The following is a 14,198-nucleotide window of genomic DNA, read 5'->3' as shown; positions in this document are numbered from 1 at the left end:
TCTGGAATAATGGATCGAGTTGATAGACGGAGGAAATGATTTTTGAGGCATTGAACAATACTAAGTTTACTCTGCCCCAATCAGAAATTTTAGAGAAATCAGAAGTCAGGCGTTCTGTGGCTTCCCTGCATAAACTGTTTGCTCCTGAAGTGTTGGACGTCTATGAAAAGACGTGGAAAAGTGAAGGGTAGCATCATCAGCGTAGGAGTGGAAAGGAAAAGAAGTTTGATTGAGATCATCGATGAATAATGGGAAGGGAGTGAATGACAGGACAGAACCCCGAGGAACACCACTATTAATATATTTTAAAAAATAATGACCGTCTACCACAGCAGCAATGGACGGACAAAGCTTCGATTTCCAAACTACCTTCCTACAACTTCTATCCTTCTCTCTGTAACTTCATTCGAAGTTTCCTTTTTGACCGTTTTATTGCTCCTGTGAAAGATGGTTACTGTTCATCTTCTAAATCTATTAACAATGGTGTTCCTTATGGCTCTGTCTTGTCAACCCACTCTTCATATTATTCATCAATGATCTAAAACGAACTTCTTGTCCTTTCCACTCCTATGCTGATATCATCCTGCACTTTTACACGTCTTTTCCTAGACGTGCAATCCTTCAGAAAATAAACAATACTCGCAGAGAAGCCACAGAACGCATGACTTCTGTTTTCTCTCAAAAATCAGTATTATTTTAATGCCGCCAAGCCCGAATTCCTTCATTGATCAACTTGACACAACCTTCCAAATAACTATCCCCTCTTCTTCAGTAACACTCAACTGTCCCCCACTTCTACACTGAACATCCTCTGTCTGTCCTTTACTTATAATCTAAACTCGAAATTTCACATCTCATCTCTAAGTAAAACAGCTTCTATGAAGTTAGGCATTCTGAGTCGTTTCTGCGAGTTTCTGTCACTACCCCCAGCTGCTAACTCTGTACAGGATCCTTAGACTCCCATATATGGAGCTTCACATGTATTGGGGAGGGAGGATTTCACTCATAATGCTATTTTAGATAAGGTGGAATCAAAAGTTTTATGTCTTATGAATTGCTTTCCTGTAACTGACTGTCTTCAGCCTCTTTCTCATCGCCGCAATATTGCATCTCTACCTATCATCTACCGATATTTTCAGGCTAATTGCTCTTCTGATCTTGCTAACTGTATGCCTCCCCTCCTCCTGCGGCCTCGCTGTACAAGACTTTCTTCTTTCTCTCATCCCTACTATGTCCACTCTCTAATGCGGGAGTTAAGCAGTATTCTCAGTCATTCATACCTTTCTATGGTAAACTTTGGAACACACTTTTTGCTTCTGTATTTTCTCCTTCCTATGACTTGAACACTTTCAAGAGAGAGGTTTCAAGACACTTATCTTTCAATTTTCGATGATTCTCTTGACATCTCTTATGGGACTGACGTCTAAGTGCGATTTTTTCTCCGGTTTTGTTTCTGTTGGCAAGTGACCCTCTTGTATAAAAGAAAAGTGTAAAATGTGAATTTTCAGCTGTAGACCTATTATTACTACTATCTAGTAATATCTAGTAGGAGTAGTAGCGACTGATTCTCCTCCCTTTTGTGGAGATCTCCATTCTTGGAGACTTCAATGTCCACCATCAGTTTTGACTTTCCTCTCTATTCACTGACCATCCTGGTGAACTTCAACTTTGCTATCCTCCACGACCTAGAGCAACTGGTGCAACACCCTACTCGTATTCCTGACCGCCTTGGAGATACACCGAACATACTTGACGTTTTCCTAACCTCTAATCTTTCTGTTTGTGTTGTTACCCTCTGTTCTCCTCCGATCACAATCCCATATCTGTATCTCGTCCTATCGCTCCAGTCCCTCCTCAGGATCCCTTAACCGGAGGTGCCTCTGGCGTTTTCCCTCTGCTACTTGAAGAAGTATTTTGCTGATTTTCCTTGGAATGAATACTGCTCCTGTGCCAGGGACCTGGCTCCGTGTTTCGAGCGCATAACAGAGGTGATGGTGTCCAGCAAGGAAGCGTACACTTCTCACTCTTTTTCTCGACCTAAACTTTCTAAACCTTGGTTTAACACAGCCTGTTCTCTTGTTATACATGATTGAGAGGTGGCCCACAAAAGGTAGTTGAGCCTTCCATCACCAGAATCTCATGCACTTTATATTTTTGCCCGAAGCCATGCCAAGTCTGTTCTCCAACTAGCCAAAAACTCCTTCATTAATAAAAAGTGTCGAAATCTTTCAAGATCTACCTTCCCTCTTGATTTCTGGCATCTAGCCTAAAACATCTCCAATAAGTTTGCTTCTTCTTCTTTTCTTCCTTTATTTCAGCTAAGTGGTACCGCTGCTATCACATCTATCTCTAAGGCTGAACTCTTCTCTCAAACCTTTGCTTAAAATTTTACCTTGGACGATTCAGGACTTGTTCCTCCCTCTCCTCCACTCTCTGACTACTACATGCTTCCTATTAAATTTTTTTGCAATGATGTTTTCCATGCCCTCGCTGGCCGAAACCTTTGGACCTTGGATGATTCAGGGCTTGTTCCTCCCTCTCCTCCACCCTCTGACTATTTCATGCTACCTATTAAAATTCTTCGCAATGATGTTTTCCATGCCCTTGCTAGCCTCAATCCTCAGAATGCTTATGGACCTGATGGAGTCCCTCCTATTGTTCTCCGAAACTGCGCCTTCGTGCTTGTACCTTGCCTAGTCAAACGCTTTCAACTCTGTCTGTCAACATCTACCTTTCCTTCTTGCTGGAAGTTTGCTTACATTCATCCTGTTCGTAAAAAAAGGTGAGCGTTCTAATTTCTTAAACTACCTTTAAACTAATCTTTATTGCTTTAATTTCCTGTCTATCTAAAGTTATTGAATCTATCCTCAAGAGGAAGATTCTTAAACACCTATCACTTCACAACCTTCTATGTGATCGACAGTATGGGTTCTCTCAAGGCCGTTCTACTGGTGATGTTCTGGCTTTCCCTACTGAGTCTTGGTCATCCTCTTTTAGAAATTTTTGTAAAACTTTTGCTGATGAGTCTGGCACAAGGCTTTGATTTCCAAATTATCCTCTTACGGCTTCTGTCCTTCTCTCTCTAACTTCATCTCATGTTTCCTACCCGACCGTTGTATTGCTGATGTGTGTAGACGGTCATTGTTCTTCTCTTAAATTTATTAACAGTAGTTTTCTTCAGGGATCTGTCCTGTCACCCACTCTCTTTCTATTATTCATTAATGATCTTCTAAACCAAAATTCTTGTCCTATCCACTCCTATGATACCACCCTACACTGATAAAATGTAAAATATTAGAAAGAAAGAAAATAAGTAAGACAAGGGTGTACATATACTGCACTCATGGAATTCAAAAGACATGTGATGGAGTAGACAGAGGAAATGAAATGTACCAGAAGTTTAAAGAGTTACTGAAATGTTGGATGGAGTGAAAGCACTTTACAGAGATGTCACTGCATATATACTTAAGGATCTAAGGGTAATTATAAACTGTATAATTTGGCTATTAGTACTGCAAAAATAGCATTATCTTATTTTTTATTTTTATTTTTTTTTATTTATTTATTTTCTTCTTACCAGTCCATCATTAGTTTGTATCAGTTAGGCTCTGTATTATGTATCAATCTCTGTATTATGGGCAAAAATATATGGATGATAATATCTTGTAACTGAACCAAGTATATAATGTATTGGTACAAAAATAAAACTGTAGCAAAGGAATTAATAGTATTTATAGTGATTAAGTACTTGAGTTCAAATCCATAATTACTAATAAAAGTAGGGATGGGTGAATGTTTTTTTGAAATTAATATTGGTGTTAAGTATTCTCTGCTATATGTTAGTTATTGTTTTGTTTTTTGTTTTTACCAAACTTCCTCAAAAGGACCATGAAATGAAGTAATTAAGAATTATATACTTTCTTGGTATTTTTTTTTACTTTACCAGATACCAAACACTTTTGTATATATATATATATATATATATATATATATATATATATATATATATATATATATATATATATATATATATATATATATATATATATATATATATATATATATATATATATATATATATATATATATATATATATATATATATATATATATATATATATATATATATATATATATATATAATTTTTACTATTATTATTATTATTTTTTATTTTTTTTGGCAGATGAGAGTATGACTTAATTTTGGACTTGGCCATTGGTGGACAGATGTAGAAGTGCTAGGTAAGTTTTCATTATAAAACTCCAAGGGATCAGTTTTTTATGTTGCCATCAGGGATACTCACATAGTTAAAATTTGTAAACATGGTTTTGTTTTAAGGCGCAGGTTGTATGTGCAACATCTACAGCTGCAGGATAGAACTTTATGTGTAATGTTAACTACCTTTTGTTTTTATAAGCAATATATATATATATATATATATATATATATATATATATATATATATATATATATATATATATATATATATATATATATATATATATATATATATATATATATATATATATATATATATATATAAGAGGGAACAGAAAATGGGCACGGTCCATTTTCTGTTCCCTCCTACTTTCTCTATCTTCAGTTTCAATCTCAAGCTGGATGTTGTGTTTATGTCCGCAACGACTTAACCTGCTCTCGTACCCACGCTCTTGAATCTCCCGAGTTTTCCACCATCTAGCAACGACTACAGAGTTACTCTCAAACTAAATTTATCTGTTTTCCTCTCACCTAACGATAAGAAATTCTTTGACTACTTAACTTCCAAAGTGGAGCACATTCTGATTCTCTTCTCTTTTGCAGAGATCTCCATTCTTTAAGACTACAATGTTCACCACCAGCTTTGGCCTCCTCTCCCTTCACTGACCATCCTGGTGAACTAGCCTTCAACTTTGCTATCCTTCACGACCTAGAGCAATTGCTGCAATACCTTACTCGTATTCCTGACCATCTTGGAGATGCGACCAACATTCTTGACGTTTCCATCTATCAACTTAACACAAGCTTTCAGACAACTATCCCCTCTTCTTCAATGACGTTTCTGCTTATGCTGTCACTCTCTCTTCTCCGTTGAGCTCCTGCGATCACAATCTCACATCTGTGTCTTGTCCTATTGCTCCAGTCTCTCCTCAAGATCCCCCTAAACGAAAGTGCCTCTGGCGTTTCGCCTCTGTTAGTTGTGGGGACCTGAGGAGGTATTTTGTTGATTATCCTTGGAATGACTACTGCTTCCGTGTCAGAGACCCGTCTTTGTGTGCCGAGCGTATAAAAGAGGTGATAGCATCTGGCATGGAGGCGTACATTCCTCACTCTTTTTCTTGACCTAAACCTTCCAAACCTTGATTTAACACAGCTTGTTCTCGTGCTATACATGATAGAGATATGGCCCACAAAAGATACTTAAGCCTTCCATCACCAGAATCTCATGCACTTTATATTTCTGGTCAGAACCATACCAAGTCTGTTCTCCAACTAGCCAAAAACTCCTTCATTAATAGAAAGTGTCGAAATCTTTCAAGATCTAACTCCTCTCATGACTTCTGGCATCTAGACAAAAATATCTCCAACAACTTTGCTTTTTCTTCTTTCTCTCCTTTATTTTAACCAGATGGAACCACTGCTATCACATCTATCTCTAAAGCTGAACTCTTCGCTCAGACCTTTGCTAAAAATTTTACTTTCGACGATTCAGGGCTTGTTCCTCCCTCTCCTCCACCCTCTTACCTCGCTACCTATTAAAATTCAATGCAATGATGTTTTCCATACCCTCGCTGGCCTAAACCCACGAAAGCCTTATAGACCTGATGGAATCTCATATTGTTCTCTGAAACTGCGCTTCTGTGCTTGCACCTTGCCTCTTTCAAACTCTGTCAACATCCACCTTTCCTTCTTGCTGGAAGTTTGCCTACATTCAGCCTGTTCCTAAAAAGGGTGACCGTTCTAATCCCCCAAACTACTGTCCTATTGCTTTAATTTCCTGCCTATCTAAAGTTTTTGATTCTTAAACGTCTATCACTTCACAACCTTTTTTTCTGATCGCCAGTATGGGTTCTGTCAAGACCGCTCTACTGGTGACGTTCTGGCATTCCTGAGTGTTGATCATCTTCTTTTAGAGATTTGGGTGAAACTTTTACTGTTGTTTAGACAAATCAAAAGCTTTTGATAGAGTCTGGCACAAAGGTTTGATTTCCAAATTACCCTCCTACGGTTTCTATCCCTCTCTCTGTAACTTCATCTCAAGCTTTCTTTCTGATTGTTCTATTGCTGCTGTGGTAGACTGTCACTGTTGTTCTCCTAAATCTATTAACATTGGTGTTCCTCAGAATTCTGTCCTGTCACCCACTTTCTTCCTATTATTCATCAAATATCTTTTAAACCATACCTCATGTCCTATCCACTCCTACGCTGATAATACCACGCTGCACTTTTGCACGTATTTTTTTTTTTTTTTCACAGATGTCCAACTCTTCAGGAAGTTAACAGTTCACGCAAGGAGGCTATAGAACGCCTGACTTCTCATCTCTCTAAAATTTCTGATTCGGACAGAACAAACTTGGTATTGTTCAATGTCTCAAAAACTCAGTTCAGATTTATATATTTAACACAACCTTCAAGACAACTATCCCCTCTTCTTCAGTGAAATTCAACCGTCCCCGTCTACTACACTGAACATCCTAGGTCTGTACTTTTCCTATAATATAAACTGGAAAGTTCACATCTCATCACTAGCTAAAAGAGCATCTATGAAATTAGGCGTTGCGAGACGTCTCCGCCAGTTTTTCTCACCCTTCTGGCTGCTAACTCTGTACAAGGGCCTTATCCGTCCATGTATGGAATATGCTTCACATGTCTGGGGGGGGGAGGGATGGTGTTTCGTTCATACCGCTCTTTTAGACAGAATGGAATCAAAAGCTTTTCGTCTCATCAACTCCTCTCCTTTACCTGACTGTCTTCAGCCTTTTCTCATTGCCGCAATGTTACATTTCTAGTTACCTTCTACCACTATTTTCATGCTAATTGCTCTTTTGATCTTACTAACTACATGCCTTCCCTCTTCCCGCGGCCTCGCTGCACAAGACTTTCTTCTTTTTCTCACCCTTATTCTGTCCACCTTTCAAATGCAAGAGTTAACCATTATTCTCAATCATTTATCCCTTTCTTTGGTAAACTTTGGAACCCTGCCTGCTTCTGTATTTCCACTTTTCTGTGACTTTAACTCTTTCAAGAGGGAGGTTTCAAGACACTTATTCTTCATTGCCACAGAACGCTTGACTTCTGATCTTTCTAAAATTTCTGATTGGGGCAGTGTAAACTCAATTCCTCCATCTATCAACTTAACACAAGCTTCCAGACAACTATCCCCTCTTCTTCAATGACACTCAACTGTCCCGCTCTTCTATGCTAAACATCCTCAGTCTTTTGTTTACTTATAATCTGAACAGGAAACTTCACATCTCATCTCTAGCTTCTTTAAAGTTAGACGTTCTGAGACGTTTCCGCCAGTTTCTCACTCCCCTAGCTGCTAACTCTGTACAAGGATCTTATCCGTCCATGTATGGAGTATGCTTCACATGTCTGGAGGGGTTCCACTCACACAACTCTTTTAGACAGGGTTGAATCTGAAGCTTTTCGTCTTATGAACTCCTCTCCTCTAACTGACTGTCTTCAGCCTCTCTCTCTCATCGCCACAATTTTGCATCTTTAGTTGTCTTCTACCGCTATTTTCATACCAACACCTCTTCTGATCTTGCTAACTGCATGCCTCCCTTCCTCCCGCGGCCTCACTGCACAAGACTTTCTTCTTTCTCTCACCCTATCCTGCCCACCTCTTTAATGCAAGAGTTAACCAGTATTCTGAATCATTCATCCCTTTCTCTGGTAAACTCTGAAACTCCCTGCCTGCTTCTGTATTTCCACCTTCCTGTAACTTGAATTCCTTCAAGAGGGAGGTTTCAAGACAGTTATCCTTCAATCTTTGACTACCGCTTTGGACCCTTTTCTGGGACTGGCATCTCAGTGCGCTTCTTTTTTTTTTTTACTGTTTTTTTTTCTTTTGTGTTTTTGGCTAATGTCCCTCCTATATATATATATATATATATATATATATATATATATATATATATATATATATATATATATATATATATATATATATATATATATATATATATATATATATATATATATATATATATATATATATATAAAGTGACTGCCGCTTCGGACACTGTTCAGGGACCAGCATCTCAGTGGACTCAGTGGACTTGGAAAGGAGGTTGTGAAGCGATAGATGTTTATGAATCTACCTCTTAAGGATAGATTAAAAAAAAAAACTTTAGACAGGCAGGGAATTAAAGTATTAGGACAGTAGTTTGAGGGATTAGAACAGTCACCCTTTTTAGGAAGAGGCTGAATGTAGGCAAACTTTCAGTAAGAAGGAAAGATAGATGTTGACAGTTGAAAAAGTTTCACTAGGCAAGGTACATGCACGGAGGCGCAGTTTCGGAGAAAAACAGGATGAACCCCATCATATTTATAAGCCTTCTTAGGCTTTAGGCCAGCGAGGGCATGAAAAACATCATTGCGAAGAATTTTAATAGGTAACATAAGGTAGTCAGAGGGTGGAGGAGAGGGAGCAACAAGCCCTTAGTCCAAAGGTCTGAGCGAAAAGTTCAAGTGGTGCCATCTGGTTGAAATAAAAGAGGGAAAAAAGAAGAAGCAAAGTTATTGAAGATAATTTTTGCTAGATGCTAGAATGCTAGCTGGAGAACAGACTTGGCTTGGTTCCGGCCAGAAATGTAAAGTGCATGAGATTCTGGTGATGGAAGGTTCAAGTACCTTTTTTGGTCCACCTCTCTATCATGTATAGCACGAGGACAATCTGTTTTAAATCAAGGTTTAGGTCGAGAAAATGAGTGAGGAATGTACGCCTCCATGCCAGACAATATCTCCTCTTTCATGCGCTTGGCACACAGAGACGGGTCTCTGAAAGGGAAGCAGTAGTCATTCCAAGGAAAATCAGCAAAATATTTGCTCAAATCCCACCAACAAGCAGAGGCAAAAAGCCAGAGGCACCTCCGCTTAGGGGGATCCTTAGGAGGGGTTGGAGTGATAGGACAAGACACAGATATGAGATTGTGATCGGAGGAGGCCAACGGGGAGGACAGGGTAACAGCATAAGCAGAAGGAATAGAGGTTAAGAATAGGTCAAGAATGCTGTGCGTATCTCCAAGGCGGTCAGGAATACGAGTAGGGTGTTGCACCATTTGCTCTAGGACGTGGAAGATAGCAAAGTTGAAGGCTAGTTCACCAGGACGGTCAGTGAAGGGAGAGGAAAGCCGAAGCTGGTGATGAACACTGAAGTCTCCAAGAATGGAGATCTCTACAAAAGGAAAGAGAGTCAGAATGTGCTCCTCTTTGGAAGTTACGTAGTCAAAGAATTTCTTATAGTCAGAGGTGAAAAGTATACAGCACCGATAAATTTATTTTGAGAGTGACTCTGTAGTCGTAGCCAGATGGTGGAAAATTCAGAATATTCAAGAGCGTGGGCACGAGAGCAGGTTAAGTCGTTGCGCACATAAATGCAACATCCAGCTTTGGATTGGGGCAGAGCAAACTTGGTATTGTTCGGTGCCTCAAAAACTCAATTCCTCCATGTATCAACTCGACACAATCTTCCAGAAAACTATCCACTCTTCTTCAATGGCACTCATCTGTCCCCATCTTCTACACTGAACATCCTCGGTCTGTCCTTTACTTGTAATCTAAACTGGAAACTTCACATCTTATCTCTAGGTAAAACAGCTTCTGTGAAGTTAGGTGTTCTCCGCCAATTTTACTCGCCCTTCTGCCTGCTAACTCTGTACAGGGGCCTTATCCGTCCATGTATGGAGTATGCTTCACATGTCTATGGGGATTCAACTTAAACCGATCTTCTAGACAGGGTGGAATCAAAAGATTTTCGTGTCGTCAACTTGCTGCACAAGACTTTCTGGCCTTGCTGCACAAGACTTTCTTCTTTTTCTCCCTCCCATTCTATCCACCTGTCTAATGTACGAGTTAACTAGTATTCTCAATCATCCATCTCTTTCTCTGGTAAACTATGAACTCCCTGCCTGCTTCTTTATTTCCATCTTCCTATGACTTGAACTTCTTCAAGAGGGAGGTTTCAAGACACTTATTCTTCAATTTTTGGCTACCGTTTTGGAGGTTATTCTGGAACCGGCATCTTAGTCGGCATTTTTTTTTTATTGGATTTTTGTTGCCCTTGACCGGTACCCCTCCTATATATATATATATATATATATATATATATATATATATATATATATATATATATATATATATATATATATATATATATATATATATATATATATATATATATATATATATATATATATATATATATATATATATATATATATATATATATATATATATATATATATATATATATATATATATATATATATATATATATATATATATATATATATATATATATAAAGAACATTTAGGTGATTCATCCAAGTTTCATTTGCTTAAAAATAAATCTTTCCATTATATTACTAAATTTGAAAACAAGCTAGTTAGGCTTCTGAGTCAACTCTAAACTAGAGGTTATCAATAATTATATTTTTAACCATCTTTTTACTAGTGGATTGTCTTCAGGCATATTTTATGACCTTCCAAAAACTTATAAACTCGACGACATTATTAGGCCCTTTCTTAGCACCATTAATACATTCAATTATAAATTAGCTAAATATTTCGTCCCCATACTAGAACCACTTACGTCAAATAAGTTTATCTTAAAAGAATCTTATGATTTCGTTAAAGAAATAAAGAAATTAGAAGTTTATAATACTGACAGGGCTAGTTTTTATATTAAGTCTCTTTTCACTAATATTACCTTGGTGAAACCATTCAAATAATTTGTGGTGAACTATTTAAGGTCCATAACAGTTATCTGAGCTATCATAAAAGAAGATATTAGTCTATTAGACTTGGCAATTAAAGACTTTTTTTCCTTTTGTTCAACATTAAATTATATGTCCAAGTTGACGGTGTGTCTATGGGTATTAGGGCCTTGGCCCTAATCTTGCTAATACTTTTTAATTTCATCTTGAAACTGTCATGTTATTGGCCGAGTTTACCTTGAATGGGATCACGTTTTCTTAGTGTCCCCGTGTTCCGGTTACCTGCCATTCAGACATTATCCTTATTATTGTTATAAGTAGTGTAAGGCTTATTTACCCATTTTATATCATGTAGTATTATTCTCTTCATAATTTAAGTTCTCTATATCTTTATATGTATAAGGAAGGGAGTATAATTGAGGTGAAATACGTTGAAAACGAGGGGAGCTTGAGTGGGCAACAACACATTCCAAGGAGGGGAAAAATCAGAGCGCCTTAGGTCGTGAGGAAAGGTGGAGGGAAGGCGTCTCTCAGGGTAGGATTTTGGTGTGGATTGGTGATGGAGTGAGCTTGTGGAGGTATTGGTGGTGTAGCGGTATAACCTTGATATCCAGGGTCAGGTTAGTGAGTCTTTTGTGGTACCAAGAGCTCTTGTCCGCTGAAATTCGGTTGTTGAGTAGTGCCGGTGACGCTGTTGGGAAGGGTCATAGGTCAAACTGGCAGCCATTTTGTGAGTGGAGGTTGTGGTGTTAACCTTGGAAGTTGGTGTTGTGGTGTACTGGTGATTTTGGGGACGATGTTATGGTGTTATGGGTAATCTTTGGTGATAATGGTAATATTTTGTGAGGTTTGAGGAGGTGAAATTCGGGAATTATTGTCTGGGGACGCGGAAATGGCGTCCGGGTAAATTCCTGCGGTTGAGGGGAAACATTTCTGTGACTGGTGGAGGTGTAAACGGGTTCTGGTGACGTGGGAAGTGACGAGAACGTCATGTAGTAACGTGTGCTACCTCATGTTGTTTGTGAATTATTATTAGTATTAATATATGTGCTTGTAACATGGAATAATCGTGTTTTCTACCCCCCCCAACAACAATCTGGTATTAGAGGTGATTCCAGGTGTGCTGAGTCAAGGTAAAGGTGGAGTAAGAGATAATTCTGACGATTTCGGATAGGTCGGGTAGGCACTCGAAGCCTTTAAAAATCCAGACCTTTAAAACTTTCCGGGATCAGTGTAACGTCCACTTTCTTGGAGAGATAACCGGTATCGTACGATCGCAGGTAAGTAGGCGATCTTGACAGAATATGGGGGCCCGTCCGGGATTTTTGAACATTTGTGGGGTGTAACGAGTGTTACATGGTGATTGTTGTTGGGAGGAATTTACCTGTGTGAAATATTTCTTAAAAACTGTGCATGTATTGTGGTGAATATTTGGAGGAATATTTTGTGAATATTTTGTGGAGTGTGGTGGTTGTAATCATGGCTGCTAGACGTGTTGAGATGTTCCTTCTGTCGAGAAGTGTGCATGATCTGTACACACTAACCAAGGAGGAATTGTGTTCAGTGGCTGAGAGGTTTCAAGTGGAGTTGAAATCCAAGAAAAAGGAGGAAATGCAGGCGGAGTTAAAAAATGCTCTTGTGGAGAGGAGCTGGTTTGAAAATGATGGTGGTGAAAGTGAGGATAATGATGAGGAGAGTGTAGGGGAAGGTGCTGGGGTCAGTGAGATAAACCTGGGTGCTCTTGGTGGAACAGATGGCCTTTCTAGTAGTGAAAAATTTGAGTTAATGAAACTTCAAATACAGATGCAGAAGGAACAGAAACAGCAAGAGATGGAGTTAAAGAGGGAGCAAATACAGATGCAAAAGGAGATTGAGATAGAAAAAATTAGAGCAGAAAGTAAAAATAAAGTGAACGGGACCAGGGCAGGAAATGGTGCTCAAGGCAACGGGGATTTAGAGAGAAGGGCCATCAGTATGCCTAACTTTGTGGAAGGGGAGGAAGAAAACTTCTTTTTTCAATTTGAAAAAGCTGCAAAGATGATGGGATGGGATGAAAATGATTGGGCAATAATAGTCCAGTCTAAATTTGAGGGAAGGGCCCGAGCGGTATATGTGAATTTGAGTGAGCAAGAGGCGCGTGATTATGAAGTGGTAAAGGAAGCGGTGTTGGGATCAACCCTTCTATGTCCGGATGTGTACCGGGAAAGGTTCCGCAGGACGACAAAACGCCCAGGTGATACTTATCTCGGGATGGCTCGAGAGGTTATCCTTAAACTGGACCGGTGGCTGAAGGCCGAGGAAGCCACTACGCTTGAAGAGGTAAAAGGAGTTATACAGATGGAACAATTTATGAGCCAAATGCCCCTCAGTGTAAGATGTGAGCTCGCATCACACGACGTGAAAGACGTGATGGAAGCCGGACGCAGAGCTGACAAGTACTGTGCGGTCCGTGGGATGAACGGAGATGAACACCATGAAGGGAGAAAGCCATTCTCCAGCAGAAATGATGGTCATCAGAGATATAAGAATGACAGTCAGATGAGCTCGACATCAGTCCACAGATCAAACCAGCCCCGCCCTAACAACTATAGTTTTCCCCACACTTACACCATGCCCCCGCCAGCCGACCACAACATGAGGTCTGCGCCCTATGGGAGTAGGCCCAGGAGCATTACCTATTACCAGAAGGGTAGTGGGGATGAAGGTGCAGTTAAGTGCCTTGGATGTGGAAGTAGCGGGCATAGGAAGTTCCAGTGTCCGAAGGGACGGCCGAAGCCAGTGGGAGCAGTTGCCGCCCAAAGAGACCTGATAAAGTATGTGGAGAATATGAATGCAGAGATACAAGAGGAGCCGCCGAAAGATGAGGGCTTTGAGCACTTCACCAGTAAGGGCACAGTGAAAGTGGAGGGAAGCCCAGAGAAGGTGATCAGAATCCTTCGGGATACGGGAGCTAACCAGAGTCTGATCTTAAGTAGTGTACTCCCATGGAATGAGGAGACCAGCACTGGCAGAGAGGTCTCATGCAAGGGTGCAGGGGGCAAGTTCAGTATTCCCCTGCACAAAGTTTGGCTGGACTGTGGATACGTCACTGGAGAGGTGACGGTGGGAGTGAAGGAGGCACTGCCCGTAGATGGAGTGGATATGCTGGTTGGGAACGACCTGGCTGGAGGTCGAGTTATCCCTAAACTTCAGATGGTAGACAATCCTCTGATAGGGATGACGGAAACCACCACTCCAGCAGCAGTCCCTCACTCAAC

The 14,198-nt window shown here is 39.7% G+C and overlaps 1 protein-coding gene across 1 annotated transcript in view; it reads left to right on the top strand.

The window, feature by feature from the left end:
* Positions 1-14,198, top strand: part of LOC135089536 (arylsulfatase I-like) — a 155,615-nt gene that overhangs the window by 32,861 nt on the left and 108,556 nt on the right. Inside the window, exon 2 of the mRNA XM_063985192.1 lies at positions 4,185-4,242. The gene's annotated coding sequence lies outside the window, so the exon portion shown is untranslated. The remainder of the gene's footprint in view (positions 1-4,184; positions 4,243-14,198) is intronic.

Source organism: Scylla paramamosain, chromosome 33 (genome assembly GCF_035594125.1).
Source record: "Scylla paramamosain isolate STU-SP2022 chromosome 33, ASM3559412v1, whole genome shotgun sequence".
Lineage (NCBI taxonomy): Eukaryota > Metazoa > Arthropoda > Malacostraca > Decapoda > Portunidae > Scylla > Scylla paramamosain.
Note: the sequence above shows the minus strand (reverse complement) of the source record. Positions and strands in the feature narration are given on the sequence as shown.